Genomic DNA, 24,022 nt, shown 5'->3' with positions numbered 1-24,022 from the left:
ACAATGATAGTTCCCAGAAATGATTAAGAACGTGTAAGAAACACCTCAAGTACACGTAATTAGATTCTTACTACATTTACTGTCCTATTCAATCACGGAGGTTTCCAGTGGAAAGCTGTGGAATGACGTAAATACTGGTAATATTTACAACTCCGGGTACTTCCGGTGGCGTTTTCACAGACTGTGCTTTCAAATATTAAGAGTTCATGCGTACAAAGCTCAGAATATGTGTCCAAATCCTTCGAATGACGAGAATATTGTTTCTGTTTACAATTAAGGAGGATTGGCTTTGGCGTTTTTTTGTGTGAATCAGTTAAAATGGTGACGATTCCAGTAAATACTTCTAAGCAAACTGTCTAATTCTGGTAAAACTGTTACAATACACAATGTTAGTTACCAGAAATGATTAAGAACGTGTGAGAAACACCTCAAGTACACGTAAATATATTCTTACTACATTTACTGTCATATTCAATCACGGAGGTTTCCAGAGGAAAACTGTGAAATGACAAAAATACTTGTAACATTTACAACTCTGGGTACTTCCGGTGGCATTTTCACGGGACTGAGCTTTGAAATATTAAGAGTTCATGCTTACACGGCTCAGAATTGGTGTCTAAACCCTTGGAATGACGAGAATAGTGTTTCTGTTTACAATTAAGGAGGATTGGCTTTGGCGATTTTTTGTGTGAATCAGTTAAAATGGTGAGGATTCCAATCAATACTTCTAAGCAAACAGTCTAATTGTGGTAAAACTGTTAAAATAAACAATGATAGTTCCCAGAAATGATTAAGAACGTGTAAGAAACACCTCAAGTACACGTAAATAGATTCTTACTACATTTACTGTCCTATTCAATCACGGAGGTTTCCAGTGGAAAGCTGTGAAATGACGAAAATACTGGTAATATTTACAACTCCAGGTACTTCCGGTGGCGTTTTCACGGGACTGTGCTTTAAAATATTAAGAGTTCATGCGTACAGAGCTCAGAATTGGTGCCTAAAGCCTTGGAATGACGAGAATAGTGTTTCTGTTTACAATTAAGGAGGATTGGCTTTGGCGTTTTTTTGTGTGAATCAGTTAAAATGGTGACGATTCCGGTAAATAATTCTAAGCAAACTGTCTAATTGTGGTAAAACTGTTAAAATACACAATGATAGTTCCCAGAAATGATTAAGAACGTGTAAGAAACACCTCAAGTACACGTAAATAGATTCTTACTACATTTACTGTCCTATTCATTCACGGAGGTTTCCAGTGGAAAGCAGTGAAATGACCTAAATACTGGTAATATTTACAACTCCGGGTACTTCCGGTGGCGTTTTCACGGGACTGTGCTTTCAAATATTAAGAGTTCATGCGTACAAAGCTCAGAATATGTGTCCAAATCCTTCAAATGACGAGAATATTCTTTCTGTTTACAATTAATGAGGATTGGCTTTGGCGTTTTTTTGTGTGAATCAGTTAAAATGGTGACGATTCCGGTAAATACTTCTAAGCAAACTGTCTAATTCTGGTAAAACTGTTACAATACACAATGTTAGTTACCAGAAATGATTAAGAACGTGTGAGAAACACCTCAAGTACACGTAAATATATTCTTACTACATTTACTGTCGTATTCAATCACGGAGGTTTCCAGAGGAAAACTGTGTAATGACAAAAATACTTGTAACATTTACAACTCTGGGTACTTCCGGTTGCATTTTCACGGGACTGTGCTTTGAAATATTAAGAGTTCATGCTTACAGGGCTCAGAATTGGTGTCTTAACCCTTGGAATGACGAGAATAGTGTTTCTGTTTACAATTAAGGAGGATTGGCTTTGGCGATTTTTTGTGTGAATCAGTTAAAATGGTGAGGATTCCAATCAATACTTCTAAGCAAACTGTCTAATTGTGGTAAAACTGTTAAAATACACAATGATAGTTCCCAGAAATTATTAAGAACGTGTAAGAAACACCTCAAGTACACGTAAATAGATTCTTACTACATTTACTGTCCTATTCAATCACGGAGGTTTCCAGTGGAAAGCTGTGAAATGACGAAAATACTGGTAATATTTACAACTCCAGGTACTTCCGGTGGCGTTTTCACGGGACTGTGCTTTAAAATATTAAGAGTTCATGCGTACAGAGCTCAGAATTGGTGCCTAAAGCCTTGGAATGACGAGAATAATGTTTCTGTTTACAATTAAGGAGGATTGGCTTTGGCGTTTTTTTGTGTGAATCAGTTAAAATGGTGACGATTCCGGTAAATAATTCTAAGCAAACTGTCTAATTGTGGTAAAACTGTTAAAATACACAATGATAGTTCCCAGAAATGATTAAGAACGTGTAAGAAACACCTCAAGTACACGTAAATAGATTCTTACTACATTTACTGTCCTATTCATTCACGGAGGTTTCCAGTGGAAAGCAGTGAAATGACCTAAATACTGGTAATATTTACAACTCCGGGTACTTCCGGTGGCGTTTTCACGGGACTGTGCTTTCAAATATTAAGAGTTCATGCGTACAAAGCTCAGAATATGTGTCCAAATCCTTCGAATGACGAGAATTTTGTTTCTGTTTACAATTAAGGAGGATTGGCTTTGGCGTTTTTTTGTGTGAATCAGTTAAAATGGTGACGATTCCGGTAAATACTTCTAAGCAAACTGTCTAATTCTGGTAAAACTGTTACAATACACAATGTTAGTTACCAGAAATGATTAAGAACGTGTGAGAAACACCTCAAGTACACGTAAATATATTCTTACTACATTTACTGTCCTATTCAATCACGGAGGTTTCCAGTGGAAAGCTGTGAAATGACCTAAATACTGGTAATATTTACAACTCTGGGTACTTCCGGTGGCGTTTTCACGGGACTGTGCTTTGAAATATTAAGAGTTCATGCTTACAGAGCTCAGAATTGGTCTCGAAAGCCTAGGAATGACGAGAATAGTGTTTCTGTTTACAATTAAGGAGGATTGGCTTTGGCGTTTTTTTGTGTGAATCAGTTAAAATGGTGACGATTCCAGTAAATAATTCTAAGCAAACTGTCTAATTCTGGTAAAACTGTTAAAATACACAATGATAGTTCCCAGAAATGATTAAGAACGTGTAAGAAACACCTCAAGTACACGTAAATAGATTCTTACTACATTTACTGTCCTATTCAATCACGGAGGTTTCCAGTGGAAAGCTGTGTAATGACGAAAATACTGGTAATATTTACAACTCGGGGTACTTCCGGTGGCGTTTTCACGGGACTGTGCTTTCAAATATTAAGAGTTCATGCTTACAGAGCTCAGAATTGGTCTCGAAAGCCTAGGAATGACGAGAATAGTGTTTCTGTTTACAATTAAGGAGGATTGGCTTTGGCGTTTTTTTGTGTGAATCAGTTAAAATGGTGATGATTCCGGTAAATAATTCTAAGCAAACTGTCTAATTGTGGTAAAACTGTTAAAATACACAATGATAGTTCCCAGAAATGATTAAGAACGTGTAAGAAACACCTCAAGTACACGTAAATAGATTCTTACTACATTTACTGTCCTATTCAATCACGGAGGTTTCCAGTGGAAAGCAGTGAAATGACGTAAATACTGGTAATATTTACAACTCCGGGTACTTCCGGTGGCGTTTTCACGGGACTGTGCTTTCAAATATTAAGAGTTCATGCGTACAAAGCTCAGAATATGTGTCCAAATCCTTTGAATGACGAGAATATTGTTTCTGTTTACAATTAAGGAGGATTGGCTTTGGCGTTTTTTTGTGTGAATCAGTTAAAATGGTGACGATTCCGGTAAATACTTCTAAGCAAACTGTCTAATTCTGGTAAATCTGTTACAATACACAATATTAGTTACCAGAAATTATTAAGAAGGTGTGAGAAACACCTCAAGTACACGTAAATATATTCTTACTACATTTACTGTCCTATTCAATCACGGAGGTTTCCAGAGGAAAACTGTGAAATGACGAAAATGATGGTAATATTTACAACTCCGGGTACTTCCGGTGGCGTTTTCACGGGACTGTGCTTTGAAATATTAAGAGTTCATGCTTACAGAGCTCAGAATTGGTGCCTAAAGCCTTGGAATGACGAGAATAGTGTTTCTGTTTACAATTAAGGAGGATTGGCTTTGGCGTTTTTTTGGTTGAATCAGTTAAAATGGTGACGATTCCGGTAAATAATTCTAAGCAAACTGTCTAATTGTGGTAAAACTGTTAAAATACACAATGATAGTTCCCAGAAATGATTAAGAACGTGTAAGAAACACCTCAAGTACACGTAAATAGATTCTTACTACATTTACTGTCCTATTCAATCACGGAGGTTTCCAGTGGAAAGCTGTGAAATGACGCAAATACTGGTAATATTTACATCTCCAGGTACTTCCGGTGGCGTTTTCACGGGACTGTGCTTTGACATCTTTAGACTTCATGCTTACAGAGCTCAGAATTGGTGTCTAAAGCCTTGGAATGACGAGAATAGTGTTTCTGTTTACAATTAAGGAGGATTGGCTTTGGCGTTTTTTTGTGTGAATCAGTTAAAATGGTGACGATTCCGGTAAATAATTCTAAGCAAACTGTCTAATTGTGGAAAAACTGTTAAAATACACAATGATAGTTCCCAGAAATGATTAAGAACGTGTAAGAAACACCTCAAGTACACGTAATTAGATTCTTACTACATTTACTGTCCTATTCAATCACGGAGGTTTCCAGTGGAAAGCTGTGGAATGATGTAAATACTGGTAATATTTACAACTCCGGGTACTTCCGGTGGCGTTTTCACGGGACTGTGCTTTCAAATATTAAGAGTTCATGCGTACAAAGCTCAGAATATGTGTCCAAATCCTTCGAATGACGAGAATATTGTTTCTGTTTACAATTAAGGAGGATTGGCTTTGGCGTTTTTTTGTGTGAATCAGTTAAAATGGTGACGATTCCGGTAAATACTTCTAAGCAAAATGTCTAATTCTGGTAAAACTGTTACAATACACAATGTTAGTTACCAGAAATGATTAAGAACGTGTGAGAAACACCTCAAGTACACGTAAATATATTCTTACTACATTTACTGTCATATTCAATCACGGAGGTTTCCAGAGGAAAACTGTGAAATGACAAAAATACTTGTAACATTTACAACTCTGGGTACTTCCGGTGGCATTTTCACCGGACTGTGCTTTGAAATATTAAGAGTTCATGCTTACACGGCTCAGAATTGGTGTCTAAACCCTTGGAATGACGAGAATAGTGTTTCTGTTTACAATTAAGGAGGATTGGCTTTGGTGATTTTTTGTGTGAATCAGTTAAAATGGTGAGGATTCCAATCAATACTTCTAAGCAAACTGTCTAATTCTGGTAAAACTGTTAAAATACACAATGATAGTTCCCAGAAATTATTAAGAACGTGTAAGAAACACCTCAAGTACACGTAAATAGATTCTTACTACATTTACTGTCCTATTCAATCACGGAGGTTTCCAGTGGAAAGCTGTGAAATGACGAAAATATTGGTAATATTTACAACTCCGGGTACTTCCGGTGGCGTTTTCACGGGACTGTGCTTTGAAATATTAAGAGTTCATGCTTACAGAGCTCAGAATTGGTGCCTAAAGCCTTGGATGACGAGAATAATGTTTCTGTTTACAATTAAGGAGGATTGGCTTTGGCGTTTTTTTGGTTGAATCAGGTAAAATGGTGACGATTCCGGTAAATAATTCTAAGCAAACTGTCTAATTGTGGTAAAACTGTTAAAATACACAATGATAGTTCCCAGAAATGATTAAGAACGTGTAAGAAACACCTCAAGTACACGTAAATAGATTCTTACTACATTTACTGTCCTATTCAATCACGGAGGTTTCCAGTGGAAAGCTGTGAAATGACGAAAATACTGGTAATATTTACAACTCCGGGTACTTCCGGTGGCGTTTTCACGGGACTGTGCTTTGAAATATTAAGAGTTCATGCTTACAGAGCTCAGAATTGGTCTCGAAAGCCTAGGAATGACGAGAATAGTGTTTCTGTTTACAATTAAGGAGGATTGGCTTTGGCGTTTTTTTGTGTGAATCAGTTAAAATGGTGATGATTCCGGTAAATAATTCTAAGCAAACTGTCTAATTGTGGTAAAACTGTTAAAATACACAATGATAGTTCCCAGAAATGATTAAGAACGTGTAAGAAACACCTCAAGTACACGTAAATAGATTCTTACTACATTTACTGTCCTATTCAATCACGGAGGTTTCCAGTGGAAAGCAGTGAAATGACGTAAATACTGGTAATATTTACAACTCCGGGTACTTCCGGTGGCGTTTTCACGGGACTGTGCTTTCAAATATTAAGAGTTCATGCGTACAAAGCTCAGAATATGTGTCCAAATCCTTCGAATGACGAGAATATTGTTTCTGTTTACAATTAAGGAGGATTGGCTTTGGCGTTTTTTTGTGTGAATCAGTTAAAATGGTGACGATTCCGGTAAATACTTCTAAGCAAACTGTCTAATTCTGGTAAATCTGTTACAATACACAATATTAGTTACCAGAAATTATTAAGAAGGTGTGAGAAACACCTCAAGTACACGTAAATATATTCTTACTACATTTACTGTCCTATTCAATCACGGAGGTTTCCAGAGGAAAACTGTGAAATGACAAAAATACTTATAACATTTACAACTCTGGGTACTTCCGGTGGCATTTTCACGGGACTGTGCTTTGAAATATTAAGAGTTCATGCTTACAGAGCTCAGAATTGGTGCCTAAAGCCTTGGAATGACGAGAATAGTGTTTCTGTTTACAATTAAGGAGGATTGGCTTTGGCGTTTTTTTGGTTGAATCAGTTAAAATGGTGACGATTCCGGTAAATAATTCTAAGCAAACTGTCTAATTCTGGTAAAACTGTTAAAATACACAATGATAGTTCACAGAAATGATTAAGAACGTGTAAGAAACACCTCAAGTACACGTAAATAGATTCTTACTACATTTACTGTCCTATTCAATCACGGAGGTTTCCAGTGGAAAGCTGTGAAATGACGAAAATACTGGTAATATTTACAACTCCGGGTACTTCCGGTGGCGTTTTCACGGGACTGTGCTTTGAAATATTAAGAGTTCATGCTTACAGAGCTCAGAATTGGTGCCTAAAGCCTTGGAATGACGAGAATAGTGTCTCTGTTTACAATTAAGGAGGATTGGCTTTGGCGTTTTTTTGGTTGAATCAGTTAAAATGGTGACGATTCCGGTAAATAATTCTAAGCAAACTGTCTAATTGTGGTAAAACTGTTAAAATACACAATGATAGTTCCCAGAAATGATTAATAACGTGTAAGAAACACCTCAAGTACACGTAAATAGATTCTTACTTCATTTACTGTCCTATTCAATCACGGAGGTTTCCAGTGGAAAGCTGTGAAATGACGCAAATACTGGTAATATTTACATCTCCAGGTACTTCCGGTGGCGTTTTCACGGGACTGTGCTTTGACATCTTTAGACTTCATGCTTACAGAGCTCAGAATTGGTGTCTAAAGCCTTGGAATGACGAGAATAGTGTTTCTGTTTACAATTAAGGAGGATTGGCTTTGGCGTTTTTTTGTGTGAATCAGGTAAAATGGTTACGATTCCGGTAAATAATTCTAAGCAAACTGTCTAATTGTGGTAAAACTGTTAAAATACACAATGATAGTTCCCAGAAATGATTAAGAACGTGTAAGAAACACCTCAAGTACACGTAATTAGATTCTTACTACATTTACTCTCCTATTCAATCACGGAGGTTTCCAGAGGAAAGCTGTGAAATGACGAAAATACTGGTAATATTTACAACTCCGGGTACTTCCGGTGGCGTTTTCACGGGACTGTGCTTTGAAATATTAAGAGTTCATGCTTACAGAGCTCAGAATTGGTGCCTAAAGCCTTGGAATGACGAGAATAATGTTTCTGTTTACAATTAAGGAGGATTGGCTTTGGCGTTTTTTTGGTTGAATCAGGTAAAATGGTGACGATTCCGGTAAATAATTCTAAGCAAACTGTCTAATTGTGGTAAAACTGTTAAAATACACAATGATAGTTCCCAGAAATGATTAAGAACGTGTAAGAAACACCTCAAGTACACGTAAATAGATTCTTACTACATTTACTGTCCTATTCAATCACGGAGGTTTCCTGTGGAAAGCTGTGAAATGACGAAAATACTGTTAATATTTACAACTCCGGGTACTTCCGGTGGCGTTTTCACGGGACTGTGCTTTAAAATATTAAGAGTTCATGCTTACAGAGCTCAGAATTCGTGTCTAAAGCCTTGGAATGACGAGAATAGTGTTTCTGTTTACAATTAAGGAGGATTGGCTTTGGCGTTTTTTTTGTGTGAATCAGTTAAAATGGTGACGATTCCGGTAAATAATTCTAAGCAAACTGTCTAATTGTGGTAAAACTGTTAAAATACACAATGATAGTTCCCAGAAATGATTAAGAACGTGTAAGAAACACCTCAAGTACACGTAAATAGATTCTTACTACATTTACTGTCCTATTCAATCACGGAGGTTTCCAGTGGAAAGCTGTGAAATGACGCAAATACTGGTAATATTTACATCTCCAGATGCTTCTGGTGGCGTTTTCATGGGACTGTGCTTTGACATCTTTAGAGTTCATGCTTACAGAGCTCAGAATTGGTGTCTAAAGCCTTGGAATGTCGAGAATATTGTTTCTGTTTACAATTAAGGAGGATTGGCTTTGGCGTTTTTTTGTGTGAATCAGTTAAAATGGTGACGATTCCGGTAAATACTTCTAAGCAAACTGTCTAATTCTGGTAAAACTGTTACAATACACAATGTTAGTTACCAGAAATGATTAAGAACGTGTGAGAAACACCTCAAGTACACGTAAATATATTCTTACTACATTTACTGTCGTATTCAATCACGGAGGTTTCCAGAGGAAAACTGTGTAATGACAAAAATACTTGTAACATTTACAACTCTGGGTACTTCCGGTGGCATTTTCACGGGACTGTGCTTTGAAATATTAAGAGTTCATGCTTACAGGGCTCAGAATTGGTGTCTAAACCCTTGGAATGACGAGAATAGTGTTTCTGTTTACAATTAAGGAGGATTGGCTTTGGCGTTTTTTTGTGTGAATCAGTTAAAATGGTGACGATTCCGGTAAATAATTCTAAGCAAACTGTCTAATTGTGGTAAAACTGTTAAAATACACAATGATAGTTCCCAGAAATGATTAAGAACGTGTAAGAAACACCTCAAGTACACGTAAATAGATTCTTACTACATTTACTGTCCTATTCAATCACGGAGGTTTCCAGTGGAAAGCTGTGAAATGACGCAAATACTGGTAATATTTACATCTCCAGATGCTTCCGGTGGCGTTTTCACGGGACTGTGCTTTGACATCTTTAGACTTCATGCTTACAGAGCTCAGAATTGGTGTCTAAAGCCTTGGAATGTCGAGAATATTGTTTCTGTTTACAAATAAGGAGGATTGGCTTTGGCGTTTTTTTGTGTGAATCAGTTAAAATGGTGACGATTCCGGTAAATACTTCTAAGCAAACTGTCTAATTCTGGTAAAACTGTTACAATACACAATGTTAGTTACCAGAAATGATTAAGAACGTGTGAGAAACACCTCAAGTACACGTAAATATATTCTTACTACATTTACTGTCGTATTCAATCACGGAGGTTTCCAGAGGAAAACTGTGTAATGACAAAAATACTTGTAACATTTACAACTCTGGGTACTTCCGGTGGCATTTTCACGGGACTGTGCTTTGAAATATTAAGAGTTCATGCTTACAGGGCTCAGAATTGGTGTCTAAAGCCTTGGAATGACGAGAATAGTGTTTCTGTTTACAATTAAGGAGGATTGGCTTTGGCGTTTTTTTGTGTGAATCAGTTAAAATGGTGACGATTCCGGTAAAAAATTCTAAGCAAACTGTCTAATTGTGGTAAAACTGTTAAAATACACAATGATAGTTCCCAGAAATGATTAAGAACGTGTAAGAAACACCTCAAGTACACGTAAATAGATTCTTACTACATTTACTGTCCTATTCAATCATGGAGGTTTCCAGTGGAAAGCTGTGAAATGACCTAAATACTGGTAATATTTACAACTCCGGGTACTTCCAGTGGCGTTTTCACGGGACTGAGCTTTCAAATATTAAGAGTTCATGCTTACAGAGCTCAGAATTGGTCTCGAAAGCCTAGGAATGACGAGAATAGTGTTTCTGTTTACAATTAAGGAGGATTGGCTTTGGCGTTTTTTTGTGTGAATCAGTTAAAATGGTGACGATTCCGGTAAATAATTCTAAGCAAACTGTCTAATTGTGGTAAAACTGTTAAAATACACAATGATAGTTCCCAGAAATGATTAAGAACGTGTAAGAAACACCTCAAGTACACGTAAATAGATTCTTACTACATTTACTGTCCTATTCAATCACGGAGGTTTCCAGTGGAAAGCAGTGAAATGACGTAAATACTGGTAATATTTACAACTCCGGGTACTTCCGGTGGCGTTTTCACGGGACTGTGCTTTCAAATATTAAGAGTTCATGCGTACAAAGCTCAGAATATGTGTCCAAATCCTTCGAATGACGAGAATATTGTTTCTGTTTACAATTAAGGAGGATTGGCTTTGGCGTTTTTTTGTGTGAATCAGTTAAAATGGTGACGATTCCGGTAAATACTTCTAAGCAAACTGTCTAATTCTGGTAAATCTGTTACAATACACAATATTAGTTACCAGAAATTATTAAGAAGGTGTGAGAAACACCTCAAGTACACGTAAATATATTCTTACTACATTTACTGTCCTATTCAATCACGGAGGTTTCCAGAGGAAAACTGTGAAATGACAAAAATACTTATAACATTTACAACTCTGGGTACTTCCGGTGGCATTTTCACGGGACTGTGCTTTGAAATATTAAGAGTTCATGCTTACAGAGCTCAGAATTGGTGCCTAAAGCCTTGGAATGACGAGAATAGTGTCTCTGTTTACAATTAAGGAGGATTGGCTTTGGCGTTTTTTTGGTTGAATCAGTTAAAATGGTGACGATTCCGGTAAATAATTCTAAGCAAACTGTCTAATTGTGGTAAAACTGTTAAAATACACAATGATAGTTCCCAGAAATGATTAATAACGTGTAAGAAACACCTCAAGTACACGTAAATAGATTCTTACTTCATTTACTGTCCTATTCAATCACGGAGGTTTCCAGTGGAAAGCTGTGAAATGATGCAAATACTGGTAATATTTACATCTCCAGGTACTTCCGGTGGCGTTTTCACGGGACTGTGCTTTGACATCTTTAGACTTCATGCTTACAGAGCTCAGAATTGGTGTCTAAAGCCTTGGAATGACGAGAATAGTGTTTCTGTTTACAATTAAGGAGGATTGGCTTTGGCGTTTTTTTGTGTGAATCAGGTAAAATGGTTACGATTCCGGTAAATAATTCTAAGCAAACTGTCTAATTGTGGTAAAACTGTTAAAATACACAATGATAGTTCCCAGAAATGATTAAGAACGTGTAAGAAACACCTCAAGTACACGTAATTAGATTCTTACTACATTTACTCTCCTATTCAATCACGGAGGTTTCCAGAGGAAAGCTGTGAAATGACGAAAATACTGGTAATATTTACAACTCCGGGTACTTCCGGTGGCGTTTTCACGGGACTGTGCTTTGAAATATTAAGAGTTCATGCTTACAGAGCTCAGAATTGGTGCCTAAAGCCTTGGAATCACGAGAATAATGTTTCTGTTTACAATTAAGGAGGATTGGCTTTGGCGTTTTTTTGGTTGAATCAGGTAAAATGGTGACGATTCCGGTAAATAATTCTAAGCAAACTGTCTAATTGTGGTAAAACTGTTAAAATACACAATGATAGTTCCCAGAAATGATTAAGAACGTGTAAGAAACACCTCAAGTACACGTAAATAGATTCTTACTACATTTACTGTCCTATTCAATCACGGAGGTTTCCTGTGGAAAGCTGTGAAATGACGAAAATACTGTTAATATTTACAACTCCGGGTACTTCCGGTGGCGTTTTCACGGGACTGTGCTTTAAAATATTAAGAGTTCATGCTTACAGAGCTCAGAATTCGTGTCTAAAGCCTTGGAATGACGAGAATAGTGTTTCTGTTTACAATTAAGGAGGATTGGCTTTGGCGTTTTTTTTGTGTGAATCAGTTAAAATGGTGACGATTCCGGTAAATAATTCTAAGCAAACTGTCTAATTGTGGTAAAACTGTTAAAATACACAATGATAGTTCCCAGAAATGATTAAGAACGTGTAAGAAACACCTCAAGTACACGTAAATAGATTCTTACTACATTTACTGTCCTATTCAATCACGGAGGTTTCCAGTGGAAAGCTGTGAAATGACGCAAATACTGGTAATATTTACATCTCCAGATGCTTCTGGTGGCGTTTTCATGGGACTGTGCTTTGACATCTTTAGACTTCATGCTTACAGAGCTCAGAATTGGTGTCTAAAGCCTTGGAATGTCGAGAATATTGTTTCTGTTTACAATTAAGGAGGATTGGCTTTGGCGTTTTTTTGTGTGAATCAGTTAAAATGGTGACGATTCCGGTAAATACTTCTAAGCAAACTGTCTAATTCTGGTAAAACTGTTACAATACACAATGTTAGTTACCAGAAATGATTAAGAACGTGTGAGAAACACCTCAAGTACACGTAAATATATTCTTACTACATTTACTGTCGTATTCAATCACGGAGGTTTCCAGAGGAAAACTGTGTAATGACAAAAATACTTGTAACATTTACAACTCTGGGTACTTCCGGTGGCATTTTCACGGGACTGTGCTTTGAAATATTAAGAGTTCATGCTTACAGGGCTCAGAATTGGTGTCTAAACCCTTGGAATGACGAGAATAGTGTTTCTGTTTACAATTAAGGAGGATTGGCTTTGGCGTTTTTTTGTGTGAATCAGTTAAAATGGTGACGATTCCGGTAAATAATTCTAAGCAAACTGTCTAATTGTGGTAAAACTGTTAAAATACACAATGATAGTTCCCAGAAATGATTAAGAACGTGTAAGAAACACCTCAAGTACACGTAAATAGATTCTTACTACATTTACTGTCCTATTCAATCACGGAGGTTTCCAGTGGAAAGCTGTGAAATGACGCAAATACTGGTAATATTTACATCTCCAGATGCTTCCGGTGGCGTTTTCACGGGACTGTGCTTTGACATCTTTAGACTTCATGCTTACAGAGCTCAGAATTGGTGTCTAAAGCCTTGGAATGTCGAGAATATTGTTTCTGTTTACAAATAAGGAGGATTGGCTTTGGCGTTTTTTTGTGTGAATCAGTTAAAATGGTGACGATTCCGGTAAATACTTCTAAGCAAACTGTCTAATTCTGGTAAAACTGTTACAATACACAATGTTAGTTACCAGAAATGATTAAGAACGTGTGAGAAACACCTCAAGTACACGTAAATATATTCTTACTACATTTACTGTCGTATTCAATCACGGAGGTTTCCAGAGGAAAACTGTGTAATGACAAAAATACTTGTAACATTTACAACTCTGGGTACTTCCGGTGGCATTTTCACGGGACTGTGCTTTGAAATATTAAGAGTTCATGCTTACAGGGCTCAGAATTGGTGTCTAAAGCCTTGGAATGACGAGAATAGTGTTTCTGTTTACAATTAAGGAGGATTGGCTTTGGCGTTTTTTTGTGTGAATCAGTTAAAATGGTGACGATTCCGGTAAAAAATTCTAAGCAAACTGTCTAATTGTGGTAAAACTGTTAAAATACACAATGATAGTTCCCAGAAATGATTAAGAACGTGTAAGAAACACCTCAAGTACACGTAAATAGATTCTTACTACATTTACTGTCCTATTCAATCACGGAGGTTTCCAGTGGAAAGCTGTGAAATGACCTAAATACTGGTAATATTTACAACTCCGGGTACTTCCAGTGGCGTTTTCACGGGACTGAGCTTTCAAATATTAAGAGTTCATGCTTACAGAGCTCAGAATTGGTCTCGAAAGCCTAGGAATGACGAGAATAGTGTTTCTGTTTACAATTAAGGAGGATTGGCTTTGGCGTTTTTTTGTGTGAATCAGTTAAAATGGTGACGATTCCGGTAAATAATTCTAAGCAAACTGTCTAATTGTGGTAAAACTGTTAAAATACACAATGATAGTTCCCAGAAATGATTAAGAACGTGTAAGAAACACCTCAAGTACACGTAAATAGATTCTTACTACATTTACTGTCCTATTCAATCACGGAGGTTTCCAGTGGAAAGCAGTGAAATGACGTAAATACTGGTAATATTTACAACTCCGGGTACTTCCGGTGGCGTTTTCACGGGACTGTGCTTTCAAATATTAAGAGTTCATGCGTACAAAGCTCAGAATATGTGTCCAAATCCTTCGAATGACGAGAATATTGTTTCTGTTTACAATTAAGGAGGATTGGCTTTGGCGTTTTTTTGTGTGAATCAGTTAAAATGGTGACGATTCCGGTAAATACTTCTAAGCAAACTGTCTAATTCTGGTAAATCTGTTACAATACACAATACTAGTTACCAGAAATTATTAAGAAGGTGTGAGAAACACCTCAAGTACACGTAAATATATTCTTACTACATTTACTGTCCTATTCAATCACGGAGGTTTCCAGAGGAAAACTGTGAAATGACAAAAATACTTATAACATTTACAACTCTGGGTACTTCCGGTGGCATTTTCACGGGACTGTGCTTTGAAATATTAAGAGTTCATGCTTACAGAGATCAGAATTGGTGCCTAAAGCCTTGGAATGACGAGAATAGTGTTTCTGTTTACAATTAAGGAGGATTGGCTTTGGCGTTTTTTTGGTTGAATCAGTTAAAATGGTGACGATTCAGGTAAATAATTCTAAGCAAACTGTCTAATTTTGGTAAAACTGTTAAAATACACAATGATAGTTCCCAGAAATGATTAAGAACGTGTAAGAAACACCTCAAGTACACGTAATTAGATTCTTACTACATTTACTGTCCTATTCAATCACGGAGGTTTCCAGTGGAAAGCTGTTTAATGACGTAAATACTGGTAATATTTACAACTCCGGGTACTTCCGGTGGCGTTTTCACGGGACTGTGCTTTCAAATATTAAGAGTTCATGTGTACAAAGCTCAGAATATGTGTCCAAATCCTTCGAATGACGAGAATATTGTTTCTGTTTACAATTAAGGAGGATTGGCTTTGGCGTTTTTTTGTGTGAATCAGTTAAAATGGTGACGATTCCGGTAAATACTTCTAAGCAAACTGTCTAATTCTGGTAAAACTGTTACAATACACAATGTTAGTTACCAGAAATGATTAAGAACGTGTGAGAAACACCTCAAGCACACGTAAATATATTCTTACTACATTTACTGTCGTATTCAATCACGGAGGTATCCAGAGGAAAGCTGTGAAATGACAAAAATACTTGTAACATTTACAACTCTGGGTACTTCCGGTGGCATTTTCACGGGACTGTGCTTTGAAATATTAAGAGTTCATACTTACACGGCTCAGAATTGGTGTCTAAACCCTTGGAATGACGAGAATAGTGTTTCTGTTTACAATTAGGGAGGATTGGCTTTGGCGTTTTTTTGGTTGAATCAGGTAAAATGGTGACGATTCCGGTAAATAATTCTAAGCAAACTGTCTAATTGTGGTAAAACTGTTAAAATACACAATGATAGTTCCCAGAAATGATTAAGAACGTGTAAGAAACACCTCAAGTACACGTAAATAGATTCTTACTACATTTACTGTCCTATTCAATCACGGAGGTTTCCAGAGGAAAGCTGTGAAATGACGCAAATACTGGTAATATTTACATCTCCAGATACTTCCGGTGGCGTTTTCACGGGACTGTGCTTTGACATCTTTAGACTTCATGCTTACAGAGCTCAGAATTGGTGTCTAAAGCCTTGGAATGACGAGAATAGAGTTTCTGTTTACAATTAAGGAGGATTGGCTTTGGCGTTTTTTTGTGTGAATCAGTTAAAATGGTGACGATTCCGGTAAATAATTCTAAGCAAACTGTCTAATTGTGGTAAAACTGTTAAAATACACAATGATAGTTCCCAGAAATGATTAAGAACGTGTAAGAAACACCTCAAGTACACGTTAATAGATTCTTACTACATTTACTGTCCTATTCAATCACGGAGGTTTCCAGTGGAAAGCTGTGAAATGACGAAAATACTGGTAATATTTACAACTCCAGGTACTTCCGGTGGCGTTTTCACGGGACTGTGCTTTAAAATATTAAGAGTTCATGCTCACAGAGCTCAGAATTCGTGTCTAAAGCCTTGGAATGACGAGAATAGTGTTTCTGTTTACAATTAAGGAGGATTGGCTTTGGCGTTTTTTTGTGTGAATCAGTTAAAATGGTGACGATTCCGGTAAATAATTCTAAGCAAACTGTCTAATTGTGGTAAAACTGTTAAAATACACAATGATAGTTCCCAGAAATGATTAAGAACGTGTAAGAAACACCTCAAGTACACGTAAATAGATTCTTACTACATTTACTGTCCTATTCAATCACGGAGGTTTCCAGTGGAAAGCTGTGAAATGACGCAAATACTGGTAATATTTACATCTCCAGATACTTCCGGTGGCGTTTTCAAGGGACTGTGCTTTGACATCTTTAGACTTCATGCTTACAGAGCTCAGAATTGGTGTCTAAATCCTTGAAATGACGAGAATATTGTTTCTGTTTACAATTAAGGAGGATTGGCTTTGGCGTTTTTTTGTGTGAATCAGTTAAAATGGTGACGATTCCGGTAAATACTTCTAAGCAAACTGTCTAATTCTGGTAAAACTGTTACAATACACAATGTTAGTTACCAGAAATGATTAAGAACGTGTGAGAAACACCTCAAGTACACGTAAATATATTCTTACTACATTTACTGTCGTATTCAATCACGGAGGTTTCCAGAGGAAAACTGTGTAATGACAAAAATACTTGTAACATTTACAACTCTGGGTACTTCCGGTGGCATTTTCACGGGACTGTGCTTTGAAATATTAAGAGTTCATGCTTACAGGGCTCAGAATTGGTGTCTAAACCCTTGGAATGACGAGAATAGTGTTTCTGTTTACAATTAAGGAGGATTGGCTTTGGCGTTTTTTTGTGTGAATCAGTTAAAATGGTGAGGATTCCAATCAATACTTCTAAGCAAACTGTCTAATTGTGGTAAAACTGTTAAAATACACAATGATAGTTCCCAGATATGATTAAGAACGTGAAAGAAACACCTCAAGTACACGTAAATAGATTCTGACTACATTTACTGTCCTATTCAATCACGGAGGTTTCCAGTGGAAAGCTGTGAAATGACGTAAATACTGGTAATATTTACAACTCCGGGTACTTCCGGTGGCGTTTTCACGGGACTGTGCTTTCAAATATTAAGAGTTCATGCTTACAGAGCTCAGAATTGGTCTCGAAAGCCTAGGAATGACGAGAATAGTGTTTCTGTTTACAATTAAGGAGGATTGGCTTTGGCGTTTTTTTGTGTGAATCAGTTAAAATGGTGACGATTCCGGTAAATACTTCTAAGCAAACTATCTAATTCTGGTAAATCTGTTACAATACACAATATTAGTTACCAGAAATTATTAAGAAGGTGTGAGAAACACCTCAAGTACACGTAAATATATTCTTACTACATTTACTGTCCCATTCAATCACGGAGGTTTCCAGAGGAAAACTGTGAAATGACAAAAATACTTATAACATTTACAACTCTGGGTACTTCCGGTGGCATTTTCACGGGACTGTGCTTTGAAATATTAAGAGTTCATGCTTACAGAGCTCAGAATTGGTGCCTAAAGCCTTGGAATGACGAGAATAGTGTTTCTGTTTACAATTAAGGAGGATTGGCTTTGGCGTTTTTTTGGTTGAATCAGTTAAAATGGTGAGGATTCAGGTAAATAATTCTAAGCAAACTGTCTAATTGTGGTAAAACTGTTAAAATACACAATGATAGTTCCCAGAAATGATTAAGAACGTGTAAGAAACACCTCAAGTACACGTAATTAGATTCTTACTACATTTACTGTCCTATTCAATCACGGAGGTTTCCAGTGGAAAGCTGTTTAATGACGTAAATACTGGTAATATTTACAACTCCGGGTACTTCCGGTGGCGTTTTCACGGGACTGTGCTTTCAAATATTAAGAGTTCATGCGTACAAAGCTCAGAATATGTGTCCAAATCCTTCGAATGACGAGAATATTGTTTCTGTTTACAATTAAGGAGGATTGGCTTTGGCGTTTTTTTGTGTGAATCAGTTAAAATGGTGACGATTCCGGTAAATACTTCTAAGCAAACTGTCTAATTCTGGTAAAACTGTTACAATACACAATGTTAGTTACCAGAAATGATTAAGAACGTGTGAGAAACACCTCAAGTACACGTAAATATATTCTTACTACATTTACTGTCGTATTCAATCACGGAGGTTTCCAGAGGAAAGCTGTGAAATGACAAAAATACTTGTAACATTTACAACTCTGGGTACTTCCGGTGGCATTTTCACGGGACTGTGCTTTGAAATATTAAGAGTTCATACTTACACGGCTCAGAATTGGTGTCTAAACCCTTGGAATGACGAGAATAGTGTTTCTGTTTACAATTAAGGAGGATTGGCTTTGGCGTTTTTTTGGTTGAATCAGGTAAAATGGTGACGATTCCGGTAAATAATTCTAAGCAAACTGTCTAATTGTGGTAAAACTGTTAAAATACACAATGATAGTTCCCAGAAATGATTAAGAACGTGTAAGAAACACCTCAAGTACACGTAAATAGATTCTTACTACATTTACTGTCCTATTCAATCACGGAGGTTTCCAGTGGAAAGCTGTGAAATGACGCAAATACTGGTAATATTTACATCTCCAGATACTTCCGGTGGCGTTTTCACGGGACTGTGCTTTGACATCTTTAGACTTCATGCTTACAGAGCTCAGAATTGGTGTCTAAAGCCTTGGAATGACGAGAATAGAGTTTCTGTTTACAATTAAGGAGGATTGGCTTTGGCGTTTTTTTGTGTGAATCAGTTAAAATGGTGACGATTCCGGTAAATAATTCTAAGCAAACTGTCTAATTGTGGTAAAACTGTTAAAATACACAATGATAGTTCCCAGAAATGATTAAGAACGTGTAAGAAACACCTCAAGTACACGTAAATAGATTCTTACTACATTTACTGTCCTATTCATTCACGGAGGTTTCCAGTGGAAAGCAGTGAAATGACGTAAATACTGGTAATATTTACAACTCCGGGTACTTCCGGTGGCGTTTTCACGGGACTGTGCTTTCAAATATTAAGAGTTCATGCGTACAAAGCTCAGAATATGTGTCCAAATCCTTCGAATGACGAGAATATTGTTTCTGTTTACAATTAAGGAGGATTGGCTTTGGCGTTTTTTTGTTTGAATCAGTTAAAATAGTGACGATTCCGGTAAATACTTCTAAGCAAACTGTCTAATTCTGGTAAAACTGTTACAATACACAATGTTAGTTACCAGAAATGATTAAGAACGTGTGAGAAACACCTCAAGTACACGTAAATATATTCTTACTACATTTACTGTCGTATTCAATCATGGAGGTTTCCAGAGGAAAGCTGTGAAATGACAAAAATACTTGTAACATTTACAACTCTGGGTACTTCCGGTGGCATTTTCACGGGACTGTGCTTTGAAATATTAAGAGTTCATACTTACACGGCTCAGAATTGGTGTCTAAACCCTTGGAATGACGAGAATAGTGTTTCTGTTTACAATTAAGGAGGATTGGCTTTGGCGTTTTTTTGTGTGAATCAGTCAAAATAGGGAGGATTCCAATCAATACTTCTAAGCAAACTGTCTAATTGTGGTAAAACTGTTAAAATACACAATGATAGTTCCCAGAAATGATTAAGAACGTGTAAGAAACACCTCAAGTACACGTAAATAGATTCTTACTACATTTACTGTCCTATTCAATCACGGAGGTTTCCAGTGGAAAGCTGTGAAATGACGAAAATACTGGTAATATTTACAACTACGGGTACTTCCGGTGGCGTTTTCACGGGACTGTGCTTTGAAATATTAAGAGTTCATGCTTACAGAGCTCAGAATTGGTGCCTAAAGCCTTGGAATGACGAGAATAGTGTTTCTGTTTACAATTAAGGAGGATTGGCTTTGGCGTTTTTTTGGTTGAATCAGTTAAAATGGTGACGATTCCGGTAAATAATTCTAAGCAAACTGTCTAATTGCGGTAAAACTGTTAAAATACACAATGATAGTTCCCAGAAATGATTAAGAACGTGTAAGAAACACCTCAAGTACACGTAAATAGATTCTTACTTCATTTACTGTCCTATTCAATCACGGAGGTTTCCAGTGGAAAGCTGTGAAATGACGTAAATACTGGTAATATTTACAACTCCGGGTACTTCCGGTGGCGTTTTCACGGGACTGTGCTTTCAAATATTAAGAGTTCATGCGTACAAAGCTCAGAATATGTGTCCAAATCCTTCGAATGACTAGAATATTGTTTCTGTTTACAATTAAGGAGGATTGGCTTTGGCGTTTTTTTGTGTGAATCAGTTAAAATGGTGACGATTCCGGTAAATACTTCTAAGCAAACTGTCTAATTCTGGTAATACTGTTACAATACACAATGTTAGATACCAGAAATGATTAAGAACGTGTGAGAAACACCTCAAGTACACGTAAATATATTCTTACTACATTTACTGTCGTATTCAATCACGGAGGTTTCCAGAGGAAAACTGTGAAATGACAAAAATACTTGTAACATTTACAACTCTGGGTACTTCCGGTGGCATTTTCACGGGACTGTGCTTTGAAATATTAAGAGTTCATGCTTACAGGGCTCAGAATTGGTGTCTAAACCCTTGGAATGACGAGCATAGTGTTTCTGTTTACAATTAAGGAGGATTGGCTTTGGCGTTTTTTTGTGTGAATCAGTTAAAATGGTGACGATTCCGGTAAATAATTCTAAGCAAACAGTCTAATTGTGGTAAAACTGTTAAAATACACAATGATAGTTCCCAGAAATGATTAAGAACGTGTAAGAAACACCAAAAGTACACGTAAATAGATTCTTACTAAATTTACTGTCCTATTCAATCACGGAGGTTTCCAGTGGAAAGCTGTGAAATGACGCAAATACTGGTAATATTTACATCTCCGGGTACTTCCGGTGGCGTTATCACGGGACTGTGCTTTGACATATTTAGACTTCATGCTTACAGAGCTCAGAATTGGTGCCTAAACCTTGGACTGACGAGAATAGTGTTTCTGTTTACAATTAAGGAGGAATGGCTTTGGCGTTTTTTTGTGTGAATCAGTTAAAATGGTGAGGATTCCAATCAATACTTCTAAGCAAACTGTCTAATTGTGGTAAAACTGTTAAAATACACAATGATAGTTCCCAGAAATGATTAAGAACGTGTAAGAAACACCTCAAGTACACGTAAATAGATTCTTACTAAATTTACTGTCCTATTCAATCACGGAGGTTTCCAGTGGAAAGCTGTGAAATGACGAAAATACTGGTAATATTTACAACTCCGGGTACTTCCGGTTGCGTTTTCACGGGACTGTGCTTTGAAATATTAAGAGTTCATGCTTACAGAGCTCAGAATTGGTGCCTAAAGCCTTGGAATGACGAGAATAGTGTTTCTGTTTACAATTAAGGAGGATTGGCTTTGGCGTTTTTTTGGTTGAATCAGTTAAAATGGTGAGGATTCCGGTAAATAATTCTAAGCAAACTGTCTAATTGTGGTAAAACTGTTAAAATACACAATGAGAGTTCCCAGAAATGATTAAGAACGTGTAAGAAACACCTCAAGTACACGTAAATAGATTCTTACTACATTTACTGTCCTATTCAATCACGGAGGTTTCCAGTGGAAAGCTGTGAAATGACGCAAATACTGGTAATATTTACATCTCCGGGTACTTCCTGTGGCGTTTTCACGGGACTGTGCTTTGACATCTTTAGACTTCATGCTTACAGAGCTCAGAATTGGTGCTTAAACCTTGGACTGACGAGAATAGTGTTTCTGTTTACAATTAAGAAGGAATGGCTTTGGCGTTTTTTTGTGTGAATCAGTTAAAATGGTGAGGATTCCAATCAATACTTCTAAGCAAACTGTCTAATTGTGGTAAAACTGTTAAAATACACAATGATAGTTCCCAGAAATGATTAAGAACGTGTAAGAAACACCTCAAGTACACGTAAATAGATTCTTACTGAATTTACTGTCCTATTCAATCACGGAGGTTTCCAGTGGAAAGCTGTGAAATGATGAAAATACTGGTAATATTTACAACTCCGGGTACTTCCGGTTGCGTTTTCACGGGACTGTGCTTTGAAATATTAAGAGTTCATGCTTACAGAGCTCAGAATTGGTGTCTAAAGCCTTGGAATGACGAGAATAGTGTTTCTGTTTACAATTAAGGAGGATTGGCTTTGGCGTTTTTTTGGTTGAATCAGTTAAAATGGTGAGGATTCCGGTAAATAATTCTAAGCAAACTGTCTAATTGTGGTAAAACTGTTAAAATACACAATGATAGTTCCCAGAAATGATTAAGAAAGTGTAAGAAACACCTCAAGTACACGTAAATAGATTCTTACTACATTTACTGTCCTATTCAATCACGGAGGTTTCCAGTGGAAAGCTGTGAAATGACGAAAATACTGGTAATATTTACATCTCCGGGTACTTCCGGTGGCGTTTTCACGGGACTGTGCTTTGACATCTTTAGACTTCATGCTTACAGAGCTCAGAATTGGTGTCTAAAGCCTTGGAATGACGAGAATAGTGTTTCTGTTTACAATTAAGGAGGATTGGCTTTGGCGTTTTTTTGTGTGAATCAGTTAAAATGGTGACGATTCCAGTAAATACTTCTAAGAAAACTGTCTAATTCTGGTAAAACTGTTACAATACACAATGTTAGTTACCAGAAATGATTAAGAACATGTGAGAAACACCTCAAGTACACGTAAATAGATTCTTACTACATTTACTATCGTATTCAATCACAGAGGTTTCCAGAGGAAAGCTGTGAAATGACAAAAATACTTGTAACATTTACAACTCCAGGTACTTCCGGTGGCGTTTTCACGGGACTGTGCTTTGAAATATTAAGAGTTCATGCTTACAGGGCTCAGAATTGGTGTCTAAACCCTTGGAATGACGAGAATAGTGTTTCTGTTTACAATTAAGGAGGATTGGCTTTGGCGTTTTTTTGTGTGAATCAGTTAAAATGGTGAGGATTCCAATCAATACTTCTAAGCAAACAGTCTAATTGTGGTAAAACTGTTAAAATACACAATGATAGTTCCCAGAAATGATTAAGAACGTGTAAGAAACACCTCAAGTACACGTAAATAGATTCTTACTACATTTACTGTCATATTCAATCACGGAGGTTTCCAGTGAAAGCTGTGAAATGTCGAAAATACTAGTAAAATTTACAACTCCGGGTACTTCCGGTGGCGTTTTCACGGGACTGTGCTTTGAAATATTAAGAGTTCGTGCTTACAGAGCTCAGAATTGGTGTCTAAAGCCTTGGAATGACGAGAATATTGTTTCTGTTTACAATTAAGGAGGATTGGCTTTGGCGTTTTTTTGTGTGAATCAGTTAAAATGGTGACGATTCCAGTAAATACTTCTAAGCAAACTGTCTAATTCTGGTAAAACTGTTACAATACACAATGTTAGTTACAAGAAATGATTAAGAACGTGTGAGAAACACCTCAAGTACACGTAAATATATTCTTACTACATTTACTATCGTATTCAATCAAGGAGGTTTCCAGAGGAAAGCTGTGAAATGACAAAAATACTTGTAACATTTACAACTCTGGGTACTTCCGGTGGCGTTTTCACGGGACTGTGCTTTGAAATATTAAGAGTTCATGCTTACAG

The sequence above is a fragment of the Myotis daubentonii genome, chromosome 10 (genome assembly GCF_963259705.1).
Source record: "Myotis daubentonii chromosome 10, mMyoDau2.1, whole genome shotgun sequence".
NCBI lineage: Eukaryota > Metazoa > Chordata > Mammalia > Chiroptera > Vespertilionidae > Myotis > Myotis daubentonii.
Note: the sequence above shows the minus strand (reverse complement) of the source record.